At 37.2% G+C, this 23,643-nt stretch overlaps 1 long non-coding RNA gene across 1 annotated transcript in view; it reads right to left on the bottom strand.

The window, feature by feature from the left end:
- The window catches only part of LOC144240372 (uncharacterized), an 86,735-nt gene extending 73,751 nt beyond the window's left edge, over positions 1-12,984 (bottom strand). The window contains exons 1-2 of the long non-coding RNA XR_013337696.1: positions 12,827-12,984; positions 6,733-6,855 (exon numbers count right to left, since the gene is read on the bottom strand). This is a non-coding gene — a long non-coding RNA (uncharacterized LOC144240372). The remainder of the gene's footprint in view (positions 1-6,732; positions 6,856-12,826) is intronic.
- Positions 12,985-23,643: the final 10,659 nt, after the last annotated feature.

The raw sequence follows: 23,643 nt of genomic DNA, 5'->3' as shown, positions 1-23,643 counted from the left end.
AAATCATGACGTGAGATGAAATCCAGAGTAGAAGCTTAACCAACTGAGCCACACAGACGCCCCAGATTTGTGTTGTTTGAAGCCACTAAGTCCATGGTAGTTTATTATAACAGGAAAAGGACACTAATATCTGCAATTCAAATATACACAAGAACAAACATGGCCTTGTCTCCAAGATAATAATAGTAAACATAGGCAAAATAGTAGTAACAGTAGCAGTAAGTAGTAATAGCTTCCACTTACTGAGATTCCATTATTGACAAGAAATCTTTCTATGTGGATTACTTTATTTAGCCTATGTAATAGCACTGCAGAAAGTATATTACTATCTCCATTTTGCCAAGATAAAACCAGAGAAACCAATTTACCCACTGAATGAGCAGCAGAGGTAGGATTGGAACACAGGATTGTGATCACACAGTATCAATGTATCAGTTTAAGAATTGGTACATGATATAAGAAAACACAAATTCAAGAAGAGAAGTTAAATGTGGCTGAAAGAAGTGTTAAAACCTGTAATAAGCAATGTTACAGGTTGAAATGTCTCTCTCAACAGAAGTTATATTCGAGTCCTAAAGCCCAGTCCCTCAGAATGTGATCTTATTTGCAGATAGAGTTTTATAGAGGTAATAGTTAAAATGAAGTCATTAGAGTGTTCCCTAATCCACTATGACTGGGGTCCTTATCAAATGGGGAAATTTAGTTAAAGCTGTCAGCACAGAGTGCAATGCAGGCCTTGAATTTACAAACCCTGAGATCAAAACCTGAGGCAAAACTAAGAGTCAGAAGCTTACCTGACTAAGCTACCCAGGTGCCTCTAGTTACAGAGAGAAACTTGAACATAAGGAGAACTCTTAAGTGAAAACAAAGACAGAAATTGGGATAAAGCTTCTATGTAAGCGAAGGAGCACCAAATCCATGGAAGCTCGGGGAGAGGCATGAAACAGAATCTTCCTCACAGAGCTCAGAAGGAGCCAAAGCTTTTGACATCTTGATCTTGGATTTCTGGCCTCCAGAACCTTAAGACAACAAATTTCTTTTGTCTAAGCCGCCCATTTGGCAGGACTTTGTTATGGAGCCCTAGGAGACTAATCCAGGCACCAATGATGATGCTGATGACGATGATGATGACAAATTCTGTGGTTGTTTTTAAAATTTAAAAATGTAGTCCTTAGAAACCCTTTTATTATATATATTAGCTTTAGCACATTTTAACAATCATTTTAAGGGGGGGGTCTTTGAATAAAATTTGATCATATTTCCAATTTAATTAGACACCTGCAGACATTATAAACAGCATTTATAAGAGAATATTTTTATTTCATTTGTAAATATTTCACTGCCCTACTTAAAATCTTCTTGAGCACTTAAATAACTTCTAATAAATTAACATACAAATATGTTGAATCCTAAAGACTGTTAGTGTTCTAACATTGTATATACATGGTAAAATTTCAATTTAAAATTGCAAGCCTAAATCAAGTACTGAGCTAGACGTTTAGATTTATTCTTATGGATTACATTCTTTTAACCTTTTGAGCACATAAAAGACAAAAACTCCTTAATCCAAATATATAAAAGTTATGGGTAATAGATATGCTCAAACATTCCTATGCTGAATTCTAAATCTTTCTCAGGTTGAAAGATCCTTACAAGGGAACAGAAACAATGTATCATCCCACACAATTCTGGGATTACCATCTCACTTTGCTGAAGCTACTTCTAAAGAAGAGGCAGTCATAGCTGAGGTATGACTGGGCTCCTATCTATGCACAGGTAGGAATTCTAAGCCTTATTCATGGCCTGGAAAAGGGACTTAAGGAATAAAATTGTCTCCTGTTTTGCATGCCTGAGGTTTGAGTTAAATTCTTATTTACTTTTTAAGCCAAAATAAATTCTTTACCTTCACCTATGTGGCTACACCAATTGAGGGGTTTTGCTTTTCTCTAGCTCTTAAAAGCAAGAACTAACATGATATTAATAATGTGCCAGGGATGCCTGGGTGGCTCAGTCGGTTAAGGGTCTGACTCTTGGATCTGGGTAAGGTGGTGACCTCACGGTTCGTGAGTTCAAGCCTGATGTTGGGCCCTGCATTGGCAGTGGAGAGCCTATTTGGGATTCTCTCTCTCTTTCTCTCTGTCTCTGTATCTCTCTCTCTTTTGTCCCTCTCATGTTCATGTTCTCTCTCTCTCTCTCTCTTTGTCCCTCTCATGCTCATGTTCTCTCTCTCTCTGTCCATCTTATGCTCATGTTCTCTCTCTCTCAAAATAAATAAATAAAAACTTAAAAAAGATAATGTGCCAAGCATAGGTCTAAGTACATAAAATATAGTAACTCATCTAATCTGTGAATTGAGACTTTATGTTTCCGTGCTGGACCAGCATTTTATCAGCATCAACAAATGAGGAATGTCTACTCTGCATAACCAAAATATCCTGTAGCTAGAGGAGTAGGGGGTAAAAGAGACCAATTTGTTCAATAATCATATCTAGGAACAAGACATTAGAGTTATTTAGTTTGAATACAACTGATTCTAGTAAGGAGGGTAAAGGAATATCCCAGGGTGACAGATCAGTCAGGGAATAGCAGGCTATGCAGACTGTAACTCTGAATTATACCACGTATGACAATTCATAGCTCAAGGGCACTTGCTCCCACAGCTGGGTTGCATTTTTGCTCCTCTACTAACTCTCAAATGTCATAGTCTCTGGCTGGAGCCTTAGGACCTCTCCCTGAAGAGGTCTGGCATAAGATTGACACTGAGTAAGCCAGGAATGGTGAAAATATCCTTAATGACAGGTAACTAATGGGCCATCAAATGCATCCAACCTAAAGGTTGAGGTACTGAGGCCTTGAAGACCAACTCTAATGCATGGTTGTATGTTGTATTTGTTGATTAGAAAGCTTATTCTGAGTAGATTAATTAATTTCATAATGAAAGAATTTTATAGTAAATATTCCAAAAATAATTATAAGTGATTTTGGTCCTTTACTTCTCGTAGTTTCCTCTTAAACATATAAGCCTGTTGGGATGACTCAGTTGGTTAAGCGTCCAACTTCAGCTCAGGTCATGATCTTGCAGTTCATGAGTTTGAGCCCCTCATTGGGCTCTGTGCTGACAGCTCAGAGCCTGGAGCCTGCTTCAGATTCTGAGTCTTCCTCTATCTTTGCCCCTCCGCTGCTCACACTCTGTCTTTCTCTCTCTCTCAAAAATAAATAAAAACGTTAAAAATTTTAAAAAAACCATATAAACCAATGAACTGAACATGATGTGGTTCACCATAGAATTCTAACACCGTTAGTCTGATAATGCCTTTCATATACCCAATAATATACATTTTACAAACCAGTGAGTTACCATTTAAGGAAATGAGTCTGATAGAAGTTAGTAAGAAGGCTGGTCAGTAAGAAGCAAAGCTTGATTCAAACCCAGAGCTGTCTGAATCCCAGACTTGTGCCTTTGAATGTTCCATTGTCCTTCCTGCACAATGATTTCAATGGGCTTTTAGTCTGTTGCGATTGGTTTAGGAAGAAGACCCCCATTAGACCACTAAACTCTGAACTTGTGGACTAACTAAAAGAACATGAGAACTTTGTTAAACCTATTCCTCCTTTCACTTTATGATAAATGACAAATAAAAAAATAAAATGGTAGTCTTTGTGGATTTGGTGATGAATAGGAATTAACATATTGGACAACAAAGAAAAAGAGAGTGATATATCCTCACTATATTTCCTTTGGATTGGGGGAGGTGCATATTTCAGGTGGAAAATAGGTATGGGAGGTGTTTCCAGTTTGGCATTTCCAGCTATCAAACCTAAAAAACGGCAACATTTCCAATCATTATCTCATAATGGCTACAAATCTTGGTGCAAATCTTTCCATTATTTCAGTGATTTAATACATACAGCACCCAGCAACTTACATTTTAATAAGATGGCAATTTATTGTTGGAAGTAATTTTGTTTAAGTTATTTTTACTTCTTTCCCCCTTCTTGTTAACTGTTGGAAATACTCCGATCAGCATATTGAGCCCTTTCCTTGCTATGGAAGTGTTACATGCTGCTATGGTTTGTAGCTTTCCCTTTGTTGAAGGCCAGGGAAAATATTCTGGATAATTCATTTTTATTATTCTCTTTTCTAAGAGTTTGTGTTCATTTTTAAAGCAGTAAGCTTCAGTTTCCTTTCTGCCAGACAATCTACAAATTATAAACATACCACAAAAATGCTTGAACAAAATGAATCCATACCTTTTGCAAACTAAAACCAAAACTTCAGTTTACAACATTTTTTCAAAACAATGATCTCTGTGTTTATTCTTTTTAGCCTGTTTAATTGAAAACATGGTCAGAGTCAACATTTGGCATATTTCAATGCTATCTAGACTTAATTTTCTCCTCCCAGACAGCCTCTGATCTTGCTCCAGTCCTACCTTGAAGCAGGATCAGCATTTTGGTGGATCCTAACTCCACAAGATTAGGCTTTTCACTGAGGACCCCATGGGGAATGAAGACATTGAAAAGAGTCCCCCAATCAGTGTCTCTTTTCCCCCAAAGATCCCCTGCAACTTCTATGAAATGCTTTATCTCCCCATTCTCAGATGTAATGGGACACCCAAATAACACATTAAATAATTTTTTCAATAAACAATTTTGAAAAGATTGTTATAACTTAGCTTTTTAAGTTATTTAGCAAGAAGTGACTTATAGTGAAATTACAATTGGCTCTAATTGTACTGTATTAATCATGATAACTCATGGATCTTGCAAAGTGAGAAAATGTAACCTAAAATTGTTCTCATATATCATGAGATTTATTTTAGAATTCACATTTTAATAGGGCGCCTGGGTGGCTCAGTTGGTTAAACATCCGACTCTTGATTTCAGCTCAAGTCAGGATCCCAGGATCATGGACTGGAGCCCTGCATGGAGGTTTGTGTTGACATGGAGACTGTTTACAAGTCTCTCTCTCTCTCTCTCTCTCTCTCTCTTTCTCTCTTTCTCTCTCTCTTGCTCGCTTGCTCTCCATCCACCCCCTGCTCACTCTCTCTCTCTCAAAAAAAAATCAAATTTTAACAATTAATGAAGTTGACATAAGGTTATGCATTTGTAGACATTTAATTAAAATTTAATTAAATATTTATTTTTCACTATGTAGTTTTTTTCCCCTGTGATTTGAAGCCAATGCTTCCCTGAGGTCTGACATATTTTCAGAGGACCCTGTAGATTCTCAGCATTATGCCTTTGCATGCTAGTGGATAAAACATCCACAGCACTAGGGAAAATTCCTTCAGTGTTCTCATCCTGTTAGCCCTGGCTCTCAACTCAGATAATAATAACGCACTCAGAAAAACAAAGGCTTAATGAATAGTACTCCATAGCCCCTTCGAAAGATTTATATAAAATTTTTTTTTTTTGCCTGTATACCACAACATCATTAGGAAATGTAAATTTGATGAAAGCAAATCTTCCACTTGAGAGGATGCTAACCCTATGAATAATGGTTTTCCTCCTCTTCAATACCTCTTTCTCAACTGGTATATATTTGCTACTTTCTTTTTTTTTTTTTTTAATTTATTTCTAGGAGAGAAAGAGAGAGAGAGAGACAGTGTGATCAGGGGAGGGTCAGAGAGAGAGGGAGTCACAGAACGAAACAGGCTCCAGGCTCCGAGCCGGCAGTCAGCACAGAGCCCGACGTGGGTCTCGAACCCACGAACCGCGAGATCATGACCTAAGCGAAAGTCGGACGCTTAACCGACTAAGCCACCCAGGCGCCCCTATATTTGCTACTTTCAGCAAATCTACATAAGCTGCCTTCCAACCGGATTTGGGTCAGACATTGTTCAAGAAGCTCCCTCTGGCCCAGGAGGAAGTGGAACAAGGACTGGGCTATCATGGCCTTCAGTCCCTGCCTCCAGAACACAGCCAGAATTGGACCGAATCTCACCACCTCACCCACTAACACCCTGTCCCTGATGCCAAGTCTCTGGCTGTGCTCTTTGAGTGGCCTCCTAACCGGTCTCCTGCTTCAGCCCTTGGTGCTCTGCAGCCATTCTCAACATGGCAGCCAGGGTGGTCTTCAAAGTATCACCTCTTTGCCATCATCCCCATCTCACTACACGTACAAGCCAGGGTCCTTACGATGGCCTCACCACATCTTGGCCCCTTTGCTTCCTCACCTCTTCTTTTGTCGTGTTCTATCTAGTGCACTCCATTCCAGTTGCACTGGCCCCTTACTGTTCCTGGGACATACGACTTCTGTTGAGGGCCTTTGAATTTGTTTGCTATGCTTGGGACCCTCTTCTTCCAATTGTTGACCCATTTCCCTCCTTTACTTCTTCCTTAGATCCCTTCTCAGTTTCCTCTCAGCATTTACCCTCATTAGAACATACGACATACCTGACTCACTCATCTTGTTTGTTGTGTGTCTTTCCTCATTGACTACAAGTGCCACGAGGCAGTGTTTTGTCTCTATCATACAGTGTTGGATCCCTTGTACCCAGAATAGTGCTTGGCTTATTTTCTATGAAATTTTAATATTTATTCATTAAGTGGGTACATAGTCTCTTTCTTAAAGGAGTCAATGAGAAAATTGACACGGTATTTACTCATAGTATCTAGGCCTCTATCACTTCAAGACTCAAAGACTCTTCCCCTAATTCAACCCTGAATTTCTTTTCTCAGAAGGGTGGGCCAACTTAACTGGGAGACCATTTTTAGGAGAGGTTTTACCTTGTGCAGGTGATTTCTACCTGGAGAAGGTTCATGTCTCCTGTTTCTTCTAGGCACTCCCCAGTAAGAGCCAGGCTGCAGCTGGTCTTGTCTGCGTCAGTCAACTCTGTTGTGACGAATATCCTAGAAATAGGATTCAACAAGGATAGGAACTGGGAGATGGTGCTTGCTTTCGAGCTGGTTACAGCACTTTAGGACAAGACTAGAGTCTGTTAGGAAGCTCACAAGCAAATGTTGAGAAGGTATCTGCTTATCCTCCTCCACCTGAGTCCCTTGCCCGTAGAGAACTGAATTTCAAGGATGAGCATCACTTCCTACTCCCCACGTACATCACTCAGCAAAGCTGGTTGCTCTTATACTGTGTGGAAAGCACAAGTTACCTCCTTACTTTCCTCCTCATGTTCCCTCAGAATTATGACAGCTCAGGAAGGCCTTGGTGACATTCTTCTAGCAGTAGATCCATAGTCCACATAAATTTCTCAAATGGTTCTGAACCCCTCAGGCCAGATTCTTCAAGGAGATCTTATTAGCACTTCCTACCAGTAGAGTCCCTGTAACACTCACAAATTCCCTTCTCACATCCATTCTTTCTCTCCTGCTCATGTCATCTCTGCTGCTCTTTTATAAGGGTGGCCATCCTTGTGGCTCCTCTGGTGAATTATTCCAGCACAACTCAACTATTTCTTCTGGTCCCTGGTAGTTCACTCCCAACACATACTGTCTTTCCTTCTCCTGTGTGAGAAAATATGAGTTCTTTTAGTTCCTTTGACTGGTTCAGTCATAACCCGGCATACACAATCTGAATCTCTCAAGATCCCTTTTAGACACACACACACATACACACACACACATACACATACACACACACACCAAAAACAAACAAAAAAAAAACCCAAAACCCCAAAATGCTTCAAAATAGTTGTCATGCTGTTATTGTCATGAGTGATTGGATTAGGAAAAGTGTGTGTTTAAAATATTTGCCTGTGGAATCATTGATTTTTTAAATTTTCTTAAACGTTTATTTATTTTTGAGAGACAGAGCATGAGTGGGGGAGGGGGGACGAGAGAGAGACAGGGAGAGAGAGAGAGAGAGAATGAGACAGAATCTGAAGCAGGCCCCAGGCTCCAAGCTGTCAGCACAGAGCCCGATGTGCGGCTCAAACTCAGGAACTGCAAGATCATGACCTGAGCCTAAGTCTGATGCTTCATCAACCGAGCCACCCGGGTGTCCCAAGAATCATTGATTTTAATTAGATTAATTTCTTGTAGTAAATGTATCAAGAGTCCCGACAAAACATGGAATACTTAGGATTATTGGAGATAAGTATATTTACAAAAAGGCATTTTATTTCAAAAGTGTGAGTGTAGAGGAACCACAAAGGATAGCGGAATAACAGAGCAAGTAGCTGCAAAGCTGTTACCACCCTTCAGCCTGAAAAGAGCTGGAAAAGCAGTTCTAGGATCCTGGGAGGAGAAGTTGCCTACCTTGCCAGGAGCAGTGACTTCTGGTCATGTGTAATAAGGGAGCCAAGGGGTCAAATACCCTGAACACATTTTCCTCTTTTTCATTTTCTGCTGAGATTTCCTTTGGCCCTACACAACTGGAGGTCTGAGGGCATAGGATTCCCTTTAAGTTCCTTCCCCCCTCCCCCGCCCCCAATCCCAGAAGAAGGGGGCGTATATTTAGAGGAACTAGTACACTGAGCTTGTCTCTATTCCCTAAACTATTGTAATCCAGTGTCAATTCTTCATTCCTCAGGCATTTCTGTCCCTCAGTGAGGGACGACACCTTAGAAGAGACTTCTTACACCTGTACGTTTTGCCCTTTAATGAGATTTCAAAAATAAATGGTCATTAATAAATGATAGCTATGAAAATATAAGGAAAATTCAAAGAGAGCAATAGAAAACACTCTACTGAACATTCCTCAGATCAAAGAATTAAAAAGATAGAAAACCCTACAGAGAATTTCTGAGGCTGAAATTTTAAAATGCGTTGAAACCATCTGGAGGTTGATTTTGAAGTTTTTATGTCTGAAAAAAAAATTTTCCTTTTAAATCCTCCATTCAGGTTTTCAGATGTTGATGTAGTGCCCACAGGGAATAAACTGCAACCCACAAGGCAGTAGGTTGGGCTATAGAACTCTGCAGCCTCAGGTTATATTAGCAGATATCTAGACTTTGGGTTCGTTAAGAGGATCCATGTGGAAATTCTTGCTGAATTACAGTGTTCTCTTTGCATATTGATAATGAGTACATAGGTAATAGAAATAGACTTTTAAAGGTGTGTGCATTTTCTAGGTGAAACAATATGTATTAAATAAGTTAAACTGATTTTAAACACAGGAGAATATTATTTTCCTAGAACCATTTAGTAGAAATAAAAAAGAATCACAACCCAGTTAGTACAATGACAGTTTTAACAAAAACCTTAAGATGAAGGAGTTGTCGGAAATGATACAATGGGCATTTGGGAGGCTATTTTTAAAAGTCACTTCTAATTACTTTTTAATGGGAAGATTTCATATATAGAGTGTGTGTGTGTGTGCGCGCGCGCACGTGTGTGTGTTTTAGATTAGCTCAGATGAACACCAACTACAAAAAAGCTGACTGCTTTGTTTTACAGATGCATTTTTAATTTGTCTCTATACAAATAAACAGATCTCTATCTTTAATTTCACAGCATTTCCATTTCATGTTTTGATGAAAAGACTCAATCCTTTGTCTTTCTTATTATCTGAAGTGCTTTTGTATTAACCTACTTGGAAAGAAAAAGAAGAAAAGAAAACACTCATATTCTAGGAAGGAACTTGTCCAGGCCAAACTTGAGAGTGGTATTTTCAGCTTGTAGTGGACAATTTTTATAGTAATGTTGCCATTTTAAGGCATTCAAGATTTTACAAATAAATAGTAGCACTTTTCTTTTAACTTTGGGTGTAAATTTGCCAAGATACCTCAGTCATATTCCTTTTTTGCTCAATCTGAAATTGCCTTTGGTATCTCTGCCTATGTCCTATCGGAAAGGATTGCTGTCGTAATGCATTATTTATATTTTTGGAGAATGCAGTAAATATAGAAAATAATGATTTGTTTTAATTCCTCCTAATTTTATGTTTGCTTTTGATATTAAATTTTAGAATTGAAAGGAGTTATTGTGACACATTTATAATAATTTTCATTGATTTAGCAACCAATTGTTAACTCTATACTTTGGTGTTATTTTTTTCTGAAGAAAAAATAATGGCATTGGTTTGGGGCTTGAACAGGATTTTTTAAATGACACAAAGGGAAAGTCAGATAAATTTTAATGCATTCAAATTAAAACTTCTATACAATAAAATACATGATTAACTAGATTAAAGGTATGGATCAGACTGGGGAGAAACATTTTCATCATATGCAATATACCATGAATCACTATGTAGATTACATAAACTACTCCTAGGAAGTAAAATGAAAACTATGAACAATAGGAAAATAATCAATGAATATTGATTCAAAAGAGAGGAAGCAGATTATCTAAAAACATAAAAATTACTAAATTTTAATGACAAGAAAATGCAATTTCAAATAACGATCATGCTTTTCAGTTACTGAATTGGCAAAAATAGATATCTGATAATAGCAAGTTTCAATGAAATTGTGGAGAGGCAGGAACCCTCATATACTCCTGGTAGGAATGTATTGTGCTACAGAATTAAGCAGTAAAATTATAAACGCTATCATAGGCAGAATTGCAAGAAGGCCTCCATAATCACCCCTTCTCCCTACTCTGGTGTTATGCTCTGTATAATCCCTACTCCTTGAGTGTGAGCAGACCTATTACTTGTGTTTAACCAACAGAATATGGTAAAGATGATAGAATGTCACGGTTGTGGTCAGGTGTCAATATACAGTTAGTCCTTGCTTTGCACAGTTCCGATAGGCACACATTTCATTTACTATGGTAAATGATCTACACAATCCACTATATATTAATTGTAAGCCACTGCAAAAATACAAAATTTGCTGCTACTTCTTCAGTGTACATATCACTATGTAAGTAGCTGGTGCCTATTGTAAGGACACAAGTCTAAACCAGACTGACTCCATAATAGGCTTTAAGTTTCCCCTCTAAACTAGAAGGCCTAAGTTTCAGTTTCCCTGAAACTATCAGGCAGCTACACACTGCCCAAGGCCGAAGAAACTGCCCACCACTTCACTCCACCACACTACCTTGGCAACGCCCAATCAAGAAAGGCCAGCAACTATAGATAAATCTTAGCTGCCTAATGTTAAAGTTAACCCGTTAGGCGCCGAACAAGACCCTAGGCTCGCTCTGTAATTGGTTGAATTTAAAAGTACTCTAAATGTTGTAATTGGATCTCACCAAAAGTAACAAATACTCCAGACAATGTGTATGGTTAAACCCGCTGTCAATGATATTGTATAATTATGATTGGATCACTGTTTCCATGCCACAACTTCTGTAACTCCCCTGTCACAAACCCCATAAAAACCCTACTCTGCCTTTGTTCGAGGCTCTCAGCACGGATCCACTGCGTTGGTGAGGTCTGGGAGCCCAAGCTCGAGCCCGTAATAAAGCCCTTTGCCTTTGCATGCGTGACTCGGTCTCCCCGGTGGTCTCTGGTCGTTGAGGATACTGTGATCTGGGTATAACAATATCACGATCAGTGATCAATCACTGACTTTCTTTCAAAATCTGTTGGTGACTGGTCAGTCAATTCATACACAGAGAGGAGAGCCTGTAGCTGTATGGTCTCCTGGTCTCCCTGCAATAAATCAAGTAGCATTTTACAGAAATGGAAAACGAATGGAGGGAGTTGACTAACAAAGATGAAAGTATAGCAAAGAAATGAAAAGTGAAAACGCTGGGAGTAAGATTGGATTTGATTAAAATATTTGAAAATAGAGATAGTAAAGTAAAAACAGGACAAGACTTACCCCTGCATGAAAGGACTTTTTCAAAGACATTTCAATGACATCAAAAAAACACAATGAAATTATTTTTTTAAAGGCAAAATTATTTCAATATCTTCAGTTAAAACTACACTAGAAATGGAGTGCTTACTTCTACTTTGGATTAAAGAATGTAATAATAATAGCAATCCCATTCAGTTTGTCTAACATTTTAGGCCAAAGCACTGAATTTGGCCGCCTCACTGGAAAAAAGAAATAGAAGATAATTACTGAGGCTGAAGGAGTAAATTTTACTGCCATTAGAGGCTGGTTTCATTGTTTTAGAAGTTGAGTGAAATCATTAACATTAACATTGGTGAGGTTACTAGAACTGACAAGCATGCAACTGTAGAATTTGCAACCCGATTCCAAGTACTGGGTAAGGTAGTTACAATGATTATCAAATATTGAATGTTGATGAGACAGGTCATTGTTGGAACACAACCCTATTAAGGACTTGTGGAAGGAAGACACTGAATTGCAAAATGACCGTAAAGGAGAGGCTCTCATTATGCACAATGAAGAACCTAGTAAATGTGAACTGATTGATGCAGATGATGGAAGGGGCCTTGCTGAAAGGCACGAAGGCATCCAGAAAAAGAGACAGACAGAACACCTTGCATTCAAGGAACTCTTAGAGACCGCTTATGATATTGAAGGTATAAAGGTTCACATTTTGGAAGCTGACTCAAACTTAGAAGGGACTATGGAATTTCACCAAGGCACAGAGAAGATCCTTGTTCCATATAAAAAAATTATATGTTCAGAAGAAGGCAAGCACTGTTCAAAGTACTTTTGATAAGTTGTTTTTTATTCTTTTACACAGAAATCAAACACAAATTCTGCATGTTTCTACTGTGAAATTACAGTTCTAAATATATTTTAGTTTTACTATTTTAAAATATTTTTATATATTTTTAACTTACAGTAAGAGAGTTGTCAATGTTTTGACAAAAGTTTTGACAAATTTTTTAAGAAGTACAGAAAAATAATGAGAGTTATAACTTATTGCTGCTAGTTAAGATCACTCTGCCTGGTTTCCATTTGTGCTATCATTTTTATGTTTTATGTATAATATCTTATATTCCCAAAGTATAAAAGAGAGGACTGCCTGTGTATTTGGCATTCGGTCTTACCTGCCACACACCGGAAGACAGACACTCTGACCTTGAAGAATTAAGTTGTCCTGTTGTGAACGGCCAGTGCAGATGGTCATATGAAAGCGAGCTGCTGTCCTCAAGTCTACAACTGAAGGGTCTCAATTCTGCCAACAACTACATCAGCATAGAAGAGCACCTCAAGCTCTAGATGAGCCTAAACCTCTCACTGTCACCTTGATTATGGCCGGTGGACTCTTAAGTAGAGCACCAGGTAAGCCATGGCTAGACTCTGGATTTCTTGTGGAAATTGTGAGATCATAAATATACATTGTTCTAAACCAGATTTATCTTAGTTGTCACTTTAAGCTACATTTATTTTAAATGTCTGTTGATTGAACTAAAGTTATCTTTATCAACATGAAGAGTTTAAAAATATTTTGACTGACAAAATCAAATATCAAAATGTAACACATAATATGATGTCATTTATGTAAATAAGAAACATACTTAAAATGCTATATGTTGTCTTTGAGAATATATTTATATTTTCTACATGTATACATATAAATATATATATACATATATACAGTTGTACATGTGAAGAAAATGAACTAGAAGTCTTTACACTGAATTGCAAATGATGGTTGTCTCTTGGGGATGAGAATGGGGTATAGGAATGAGACCTGGAGGGTCAAACAATAAGAATTTCAACTTCAACTGAAACAATTTTTTTAATGTTTATTTATTTTTGATAGACAGAGGTACAGAGTGGGAGCAGCAGGGTAGAGAGAGGGAGACAGAATCTGAAGAGGGCTCCAGGGTTTGAGCAGTCAGCAGAGCCCAATGAGGGGCTTGAACCCACAACAGTGAGGTCATGAGCTGAGCTAAGTTGGATGCTTAACTAACTGAGCCACGCAGGTGCCCCAGAAATATTTTTTTTATAAGAAAGAAAACAATCACAAAAATATCAATAACTTGAAGTTAAATGGCAGGTTCACAGGCATTTTATTTGTAATTATCCAATATTTTTAATTGCTAAAAAGGGAATGACTATAAATTCTAGTCTCTAACACACAATTTAAACCCTGATTTATATCTAGCCATGGAAAGAAGATGAGGAGGAAGTAGTAAGGAAAATGTTCAACATGTTTTGTTAAAGGCAGAAGAAATTAATTGTTGGGTCCTAGAGAACCAAATCAAAATTGAGTAGATTCTACTTCTCTGCTCCAGAATGGTTGTTCTCTGGGTTTCAGGAAAAATCTTTCTTCTGTCTTCTGCTCACTGCTTGCACTTACTCCTGTGCAAAAGCGAGACTGAGACTCTGCTGGCTTCTACCTGGAGGGAGCTCACAAGCACCTTAGCATTTCTCTCCAGGTAGTTTGTCATGATCTCTTTCAGAATCGCCTGGAGTGAGTGTTTATTAACAACACAGATGCTTGTGCCCACAGCACATTTACGGAGTCAAGATTTCTGGGGAATATGGCTAGGAATGTTCATTCTTACAAACTCCCTGGGAAATTCTGAGGCATTCTCAATTTTAGAGTAATTATTACTATTTTAATAGTAAAATAGAGTTCATGAAAATGACAAAATGTTGAAAATTTTAATAACTACATACACAAGTAACATTTTGTTGGAAATACCTCTTTTAGGGAGATGGGCAAGAGGTATTCATGGTGCCATGATTAAAAATGTATAGTTTTCCCTTCATTTGACAGACTTCACTCCCAGTCTTGGGTAAGGTACCAAAGTAAATTCAGGATGAATTAAAAGTAACTCATTCCTTTGTTCTTTATTCCTTTGAATTTTTAATTTTAAAAAATTATAAGTGAATTAAAAGGTTGCAAGAACACTTTAATGATCTTTCTTATTTTCTTTGCCCACATTCACCAGTTGTTAGCTTTTGTCCCATTTTCTGTGTGTGTGTGTGTGTGTGTGTGTGTACATACTTCTGCTTGACAATTTGAGAGCAAATTAAAGATATCACACATGTTTACCTCTAGATATTTCAGTTTGCATGTGTTCTTTAAAAAGGACATTCTTTTAAGAGCATGTGGGCAGCTCAGTTGGGTAAGTGTCCGACTTTGACTCAGGTCATGATCTCACCCCTCCCAAGTTCGAGGCCTGGATCAGGCTCTGTGCTGACAGCTCAGAGCCTGGAACCTGTTTCAGATTCTGTGTCTCCCTCTCTTTCTGCCCTTCCCCTGCTCATGCTCTCTCTTGCTCTGTCTCTCAAAAATAAATACACATAAAAAAATTAAAAAGGACATTCTTTTATATATAGTGCTATTATAAAATATTTGATATTGTTAAAATACTATTATTTAACTTACTATTCATACACCAACCTTGCCGATTGTTTCAATGTTATCCCTTCTAACCAAGACTTCATGTCTCTTAGCTCTCATTTATTCTGAAATTGTTAATCACCTTTTGGCATTTATGACATTGGCATTTCTTAAGAGCACTAGCCAACCGTTTTATTGAATATTCCTTAATTTGTGTTGTTGTTGTTATTGTTGTTGCCTCATGGATAGATGCAAGTTATATGTTTTTGTCAGGAATACAAATGATCTCTTGTCCATTTCAGTGCACCACAGCAGAAGACATGTAATGCCAGTTTGCAATTATTTGGTAATGCTAACTTTGGTGACTTTTGGTAAGGTGTTGCTTGCCAGGCTTCGCTGAAAAGTTACCATCTTCCTTACAATTGATAATAATCAGTTATGACATACACTGAAGCTATAGTCTATTCCCCATCAAGCTTTTTTAGTTTTAGCATACACTGATAATGATTTATTTTCCTGAATTGATTATTTTTATGGTTATAAAAATTTTTATGAGTATAATTTTTCTGCTTTGTTGTTAGGAAGATCTTTCTCTTCTCTTATTTATTTATTTAGTATTAACAAGGACAATATAGATTTTTTAATGCAAAATGTATTACCAGCACTATTTATTTTGATGCTCAAAGTGTTTAGCTATTGAAAGCCCTTTGTGTGTTTGACATGGTTCTATGATCTTTTGAGCACTTTAAAACTTTGTGGCATCATAAGGTATTCCAGATTATTTTGCACTTTTCCTCTATAGCCCTACAACCAACCATTTCTCCTTAGTACTTTGTTTCTCCTTAGAACGAAATGGTATGCTAGAAATGAAAATGTACTCAATATGTTCACAGCTATGGGTGCCTTTATTTCTCAGCTTTTCGGCTGGCAGTACTTATACCTCTCATTTTGTCCTTCAGAATTTTCCATTTCTTTTCCCATTCCACATTTGTGTCCTCCTTATTTCATGGTGAGGTTCCCCGATCCAAAATTCATAGATAATTTTGAGAACCATTGCAACAGTGACTCTGAAGGCACTGTGGGTGACTGCCTGAAGCCAAACATAACCCAATATATGAACCTTGGGAACCTAATGGAGGTATGTGGTTTCCCCTTGGTTCTGTACTCAGTCACATGGGACAATGCTCTCCAATAAGTGGAGAATATTAATAAGACATTTTTCATCTATACTGGGAAGGGAAATAAGGTACCACTGCCCTGTGAATGAAGTATTCTGAACAATCAGGCTGATTTACCTTAGGCTTCTTCTTCTTCTTCTTCTTCTTTTTTTTTTTTTTAACTCAGGGACTACGGTAAAGATGGAGGTTGATATGTATACTATATTCTATACATGATTACAACTTTGTAGACTTTTATTTGGACTTTAAACAACACTATATGAGAGTAAGCTAAATATTCTTATCCACTGTCTGGTAAGATTTTAATAAAAATCAGAAAACAGATTAGAAGTGAAAATAAGTTTTATTCCGTTATTGGAAATTTCCATATATAACTGATAAATGCAAAATTAACATCAAAAGGGGGAAGGCATTAATTTTTTCAAAAAGTATTTCCTCAGGTGCCTAAATGGCTCATTTGATTAAACGCACAACTTCGGCTCAAGTCATGATCTCACATTTTGTGGGTTTGAGCCCTGCTTTGGGCTCTGTGCTAACAGCTCAGAGTCTGGAGCCTGCTTCAGATTCTGTGTCTCCCTCTCTTTCTGCCCCTCCACTGCTTGTGTTCCCGATCTCTCTCTCTCTCTCTCTCTCAAAAATAAACATTAAAAATTTTAAAAGAAATATTTCCCTATTTCAGTTGCATATCAGCAAAAATAATTTCATTTATAGCTTTTATTTTTCTGTTTCTTTTTTAACACAATAATAATTACTAATATTTATATACTGAGTGGGATAATAAGCATATCACATGCATTATATTTATGTCTTGAAACAATTATGGATGGAAGAAATTGCTCTCCCACTTTACAGACACAGAATTTGGAGTGTGGAGATGTTGAATGATTTTTCCATATCCACAAAACTGGTTATTGATCAAATCAATATTTCTAAAAGTTCTGTCCAGTTGAAGCCAATATATGTTGATATAATGCACCAACTAAAACATGAAAATCAGTAATTTTAACTTTTAAGAAGTAAGGAGAATCTTTTATGTAGTTTATTTTTGCTCCTTATAACTTAGGAAGTGCTCATTTTAATTCATTACTTTAAGACAACTTTATTCTTTTGAGTTCAATAGCAAAAAAGAGTAAAATATGATTTCCTATCTTTCATTGTCATTCATCACCACCTAAACATAGAAACGTTATATTGCCCGGATTCAAAGTACTCATCACCATTATAAAACATTTAACAGGATTCAAAAATTATTTGAATGTATAGTGTGCATTCTGGAAGTTCAGCATCAGTTCAATCTAAAAATAGTTATTACTTAGATCAAATTAAGATATAATTTTCTCCTTTATTGAATTATTATTAAAGTATTTCTGGTACTTGTGCTTTTGAGCTTAGTTCTTATATAAATGCATCATTCTCTCTTCTTTTAATTTATTTTAGAGAGAGAGAGAGAGCAAACATGAGAGAGGGGCAGAGAGAGAGAAGGAATCTTGACCAGGCTCTAACCTGCACCTGGGGTCCCATGCAGGGCCTCATTCCTATGACTCTGGGATCAGGGACTGAGGTAAAATCAAGAGTCAGAGACTCAACTGACAGAGCTACCCAGGTGACTCACAAATCCAGGTAATTGAATAATTACTTTTTTTTTTTTTTTGAGAGAGAGAGAGAGAGAGAGAAGGGGCAGAGGTAGAGGGAGAGAGAATCTTAAGCAGGTTTCACACTCATCACTGAGCTCAATGTGGGGCTCTATCTCATGACCATGGGATCATGACCTGAGCCAAAATCAGGAGTCTGATGCTTAAACCACTAAGCCACCCAGGCACCCCAAATAATTGCCTTTTTAAAGGGCCTATTCTAAGTGGAGTGAACTCTAGCTCTTCTTGGTCTTATAGGCCACTTGATGAGTCACCTGACCAAGAGAAAGGCAGTCCTGTTTATCAGTCTGGGCTGGGAAACAACCTTAGAACTGCTTGGATAGGTGGTAAAATAATATTTTGCAATACTCCCCAGGTCTGGGGAGTCTTTTCCTGTGTACTTCCCAAGAAAAAAAGTCCTTATGTTCCATTCTAGTTTAAATGTAAAATATCACCTTTAGAAAAACTTTCTAAGGCAAATTGAAAGTCTTTGATGTAAATTCTCAAAAAGAAAATGAGTAAGGATCAGTTCTTTGACTTTATGCTGTCCATTCTATAAAGAAATTATTACAAATGTGATAATACTTTTATATATTAAATTATATGTGTAGAAACATTTTCCTTTTAGTGAAAAAATATTGAGAACTAGCTCTTTTCTGTAAGAGTATAATCGTGGTATAAATAGGCTTTATCTTTATATTTTTAATTAAAGAAGATGTAAATTCTTACCTACAACAATATAAGTTAGGAAATAAGGAACACAAATGCTGTGGAGTCAATTCAATATAATTATATACCACAGATGATGATGGTGATGATAATCATGATGCATACATTATATAGCACTTACCATTTACCATGCACAATTTGAAGCATTTACATACACACATGCACACAAACAGACAGACATACATACTCTATGTGTATGTGTACACATACATGTTTTATATAACTGTTCTATGAATTAGTACCATGCTTATCTTCATTTTACAGATGGGGAAAATGAGGCACACAGAGGTCTAGTAATGTACCCAAGATCACTCATTAGTGAATACCAACTCTGTTAAAGATCTGGGTATTTCTATGAGGATTTAATGACAGCTGGAATCTCCCACATTACTTTAGAACTAGGATACAGTAGATGTGAGGAACATGGAATGTCTCTTTAAAGAACTGATATGAAAATAAGATTAGAAAAGAGTAGGACATATCACATGTCAACCATATTTCAATTCAAAGAGTAGGACAAAAGACAATATGTGGAGAATGCAATTTCAAACTCAATGTAAAAACTTTCTTACACAGCTGGGGATACTCTTCTGTTTGAAAATTGTTCTACTGTTCCCAAGGCAGGAAGAAAGGACAATTGATAGGACATCGCTTTAAAGGTAGATGGATGTGGATTTGAATCTCAGGTTTACAATAATTTTTCCTCCCTGAATAACCAAGGACAAGTTACTATCTCTTTTAAAATTCTGTTTACTCAATTAATGGGCTGTACACACTTCTTTGAGGGCTGTGAAAGGATTTCATTAGCATCCTGTACAACAGAACCTAGCACGGATGGTTGGTTCAGCAAGGTTATTTAATGCACTTTTCCTTCTTGCATCGTTGACCTCTCTTATGCCGTATCCATTTCCTAAATTTTACTCTCCCAGCCCTTTACTCCCTTCCTTCTCACTCTCAGTAAAGCATCTAGCCTTCTACACCACGGAGAGGTATATCCGGTGTGAACTTTATCAGTTTAGCTTCCTCTAGTTGGGAGGACAGGCACTGAAGTAGGACTCCAATGTTCTGGAAGAATAGTCACATATTGTCAAGCAGAAGGATGTGTAATCTGTTGCTGTTTTGAAGATACAACATACCAGTTGGGTAAGTCTTCATCTGTGACTCTTAGACTGCCTTAATCAGAGTGGACGAGACTGTCTCTTCATAGGAAGAATGTTATTGTTGTTGCTCCCTCTCCAAAACCTCTGAATCAGTATCTGTGGGGATGGGATCCTGTAATACATATTCTTAGTAATTTTCCCAGGTGCTTTCAATGACCTGAGATTTGAGTGTAACTGAGTCAGTGAGTCAGGATTACATAATTTTCACTCACCTGGAGACTACTGCCTTGTGCACGGATAATGCAAAAATATTTGAAAGAAAAACTGGGTGAGACAAATGGAAATATCTATCATGTCTGGAAGAAAGCTATTTTTGTTAAACTCACCACACATTTCATAAATAGCTTTTGGTGTTTACTCTTTTAACTTATCTGTGGGATTTAGACAGTGGCAGAGTAGAGGAGCTTTGCAGGGAGGCTCCCTGTCTGGTATACATGGCTCTACGTGATCCAGCTTCCTTTCACTACAGTCACCTCCTCCTTCTGCTCTGTCCCAGCTCCATGGGCCTCACTGCCTCAAACACAAGGCACATTCCTCTCAGGGCTTTTTCACTTGCTGCTATACCTTCTGGGAATTCTCTTCCTTTTGATGCTCCCAGGCGTGCTCTCTGACTTCCTTCAATCTCTGCCAAGTGGCACTTCCTAATGAGACTTGCCTGTGTAAAATTGCAATGAAAGGGGCACATGAGGGCTTAGTGAGTTAAGCATCTGACTTTGGCTCATGTCATGATGTCATGGTTCATGGGCCAAGCCCTGCATATTGGGCTCTTCCCTGACAGTTCCCAGCCTGGAGCTTGCTTTGAATTCTTCTCTCTCACTCTCTCCCTTCCCATCCCCCACTTGTTCTCTCTCTGTCCCTCTGTCTCTCTCTCAAAAATAAATTAATAAGGTTAAAAAAATTGCAGCTACATACTTGTCCAGGGTTCTCAACCCACCTTCCCTGGTTTATTACTTCCCAAATCACTTATTAGTTTTGAATATGAAAAATTATTTACTTTATTACATGTCTCCCCAAATTGGATTATAAACTCCATGGTGGCAAGGCTTTAGTGGTGGGTTTTTTTTTTCATTACTGTAACTGGAGCATCTAGAATAGTACCATCAGTGCTCAACAAACACTTTTTGACTAACCTGATATGTAAGTTTTTAACCTTCCATTATTCATGTTTGACATCCTATAGAATCCACCTGAATGTATATATAATATGTAGTTTATTCCTCTTAGAATCTACATTATTAGGTGATAGATAACATGTTTAATTATTCAAAAATTCAGATAAAGTTTACATGGAAATCAGAAAGTATAATTTTGATTCTATGGCTTACATAAACAGCAATGAGGAAACATGATTACAAATAAAACAGTATCAACATAAAACTATGGGAACTTAATAGTAATTCAGTCACAAAAGTTGACAGTTTCTTTTATTATTATCAGCCATGGAAGAGCATATGTTTTAAAGATTTTAGGTTTAAAAAAATTAAATCAGAGGAATAGCAGAAGACGGTCCTCCCAAAGTCCTTAAGAAATATAAGGAAATTTCCTTAAATGTTTTAATGATAAGAAGATGTTAGTACTTCCTGATATGGTGGATTGTAATTCAAATATTTTCTAAACATTTAATACATATATGAATTTTGGAGAATGGGGGTGCATTAATTTTTTTAGTTTATGCTTATGGCAAAATGTTAGATATTTCCTTCCCTTACCTATCACTGTGTCTCACTGTCCTTTCTCTTCTATCTCACTCATCTTCTGCTGCCATTTTAGGGTAAATCCCCTTCATCTCTGTTCTAGACAATATCCACAGTTTATACAAACTGCATGCAGTACTTCAAAAATTGTTAAAGAGCTTTTCTCTTCTGCCTTTCTGATTACGTGATTTTTGCCCCAGTGTTCTGGAAGCACTTGTCTGTCTCAGATTTAAGGAGTGGGCTGTGGAAATGGAATTAGTTGGAGAATGAAGAGTGAGAAATATGGAAAATGTATTCCTCGTCATGAGGGGAGTTTGTAAGGAGACTATCTCTTGGAAGTGAATTTTGTTGAGAAAGAATAATCTGATTTCTTCCACCTCCACCTTTATTTTTACAAGAGGCATGGGATTAGAGTGCATTTTACAGTGTTTCCTATTATTGAAAAAAAAAGTTTTTCCACATAATGGCACTGAGCACTGCTTTCCGGTGTTAAGAATACTTGACAGAAGGGAAGTAACATGAAAACCTGGCTTTTTCTGATTTGGGGACTGGAGAATATAGTGTAGAAGAGAGGGAGGAAGGAGAAGGCTGCGGAAGGAAGAGAATTTGAAAGTCACCACACTTCCTTCTCCATGTCCTACCCTCATGAAATCATCTAGCTGGTCAGTACCTTGGAAATGTCCAGATGACGTCTTTAGGGAGAGCATAATCAAGGAGTAGAGTGGGAAGACTGATGACAGTGTTTTCATCCCAGAGAGATTAAACATCAAAGGAACGATACGTATCAGGTTTGATTAATTGTTGTGCAGAATGAAAACTTTAGTTAGGCTCCTTTGTGCTGACCAATAAGTAAGAGATAGGAGGAAGTTAAAGACAAATATGAAAACTTATATACAAACAACATAATCCGTATATTGTTATGCACATTTGTAATGTTGTTTTAATTAAATCCTGTGAGTAATTACATTCTGTGATTCAAATCAAATTATCTCAATCTTATGTTTAAAAACTTTAATGTCTTTCTCTTAGTATAATATACAAATCCTTAATAAGCTAGGGCTAAAATTTATGGAATCTGGCCTTTGATTATTTAAATAACATCACCTTGCTCCAGCTTCTGCTTGGGTCACAGGATCCGACAGATAGTTCAATTCCTTGAATGTGCCAAACACATTATCACATAGGGTCTGCCTAGGCCACTCCACTTTCCATTCTTCACCTGTCTATTCTAACTTATCCTCTACTGCTTACCTGCAATGCTATTTTCTATTAATTTTTCTATAATTTCTCAATCTCTAATGGCTCTCACATTATTAATTTTATTATTATTATTATTATTGGCATTCTCTCCTTATCTTCCTTGCACTATAATATTCTATAATTATATACTTACTTGTGGATGTCTGTTTCATGTCTGTAACCTCTGTGTTTGGGGATTATACATATTTTATTTATTCACCTCTACCTGTTCAAGGCCTGGCACATAGTAGACATTTCATATTTTTAGAGAATTAAAACTAGTTTTCCCATGAAAATTGGGCATATATTGCTCCCAAGACAAAAACTTTGAAATTCCTATAACTATAGGAAAATATATGAAGTTTCTGTACTTACAACATCAACACTTTGCAGTTATTTATATTCTTTAGTGCCACGAACATTGTTGGGTCTAGTTTTGGCCCAAGTGATTTTAACCTCTAATAAATTGTCAAAAGTGAATTGGATTTTTAAATGTCTTTGGAATGGGAATAAAAGAAAGATAAGAAATTAGGAACTGCAACTACCTGGGAGTCATTCCTACTCATCAGTAACTCACTCTCATCATTAAGATTTTAAACACCAATAAGTTACTGTTTCAGAGATGCTCTTAGATCTTAGCAGGGAGAAAGATGTGTATAGAGAAAATGGAGGGCAGTTAGCAATTTTCCTGTTACATTAACATGATGATTTGTGTCTGAAGAAATGAAAAAGAGTATATTTCAATGCGTTGAAACATACTTGAACAACTCCAAGTGTGGATAGGTTTATTGAATGGGTGGTGAAATTACAATGTAGGGATTCACGCAAGACTCTGAAGGTGTCTTTTTGTTATTAACATCACGATGCCTCTGAGGGTGACTCCCTAGAATTTAGCAGAAATAACATCAAGTGCAGGGTTAGAGAGATTCCCTGT

The sequence above is a fragment of the Crocuta crocuta genome, unplaced genomic scaffold (assembly GCF_008692635.1).
Source record: "Crocuta crocuta isolate KB4526 unplaced genomic scaffold, BGI_CrCroc_1.0 scaffold247, whole genome shotgun sequence".
Lineage (NCBI taxonomy): Eukaryota > Metazoa > Chordata > Mammalia > Carnivora > Hyaenidae > Crocuta > Crocuta crocuta.
Note: the sequence above shows the minus strand (reverse complement) of the source record. Positions and strands in the feature narration are given on the sequence as shown.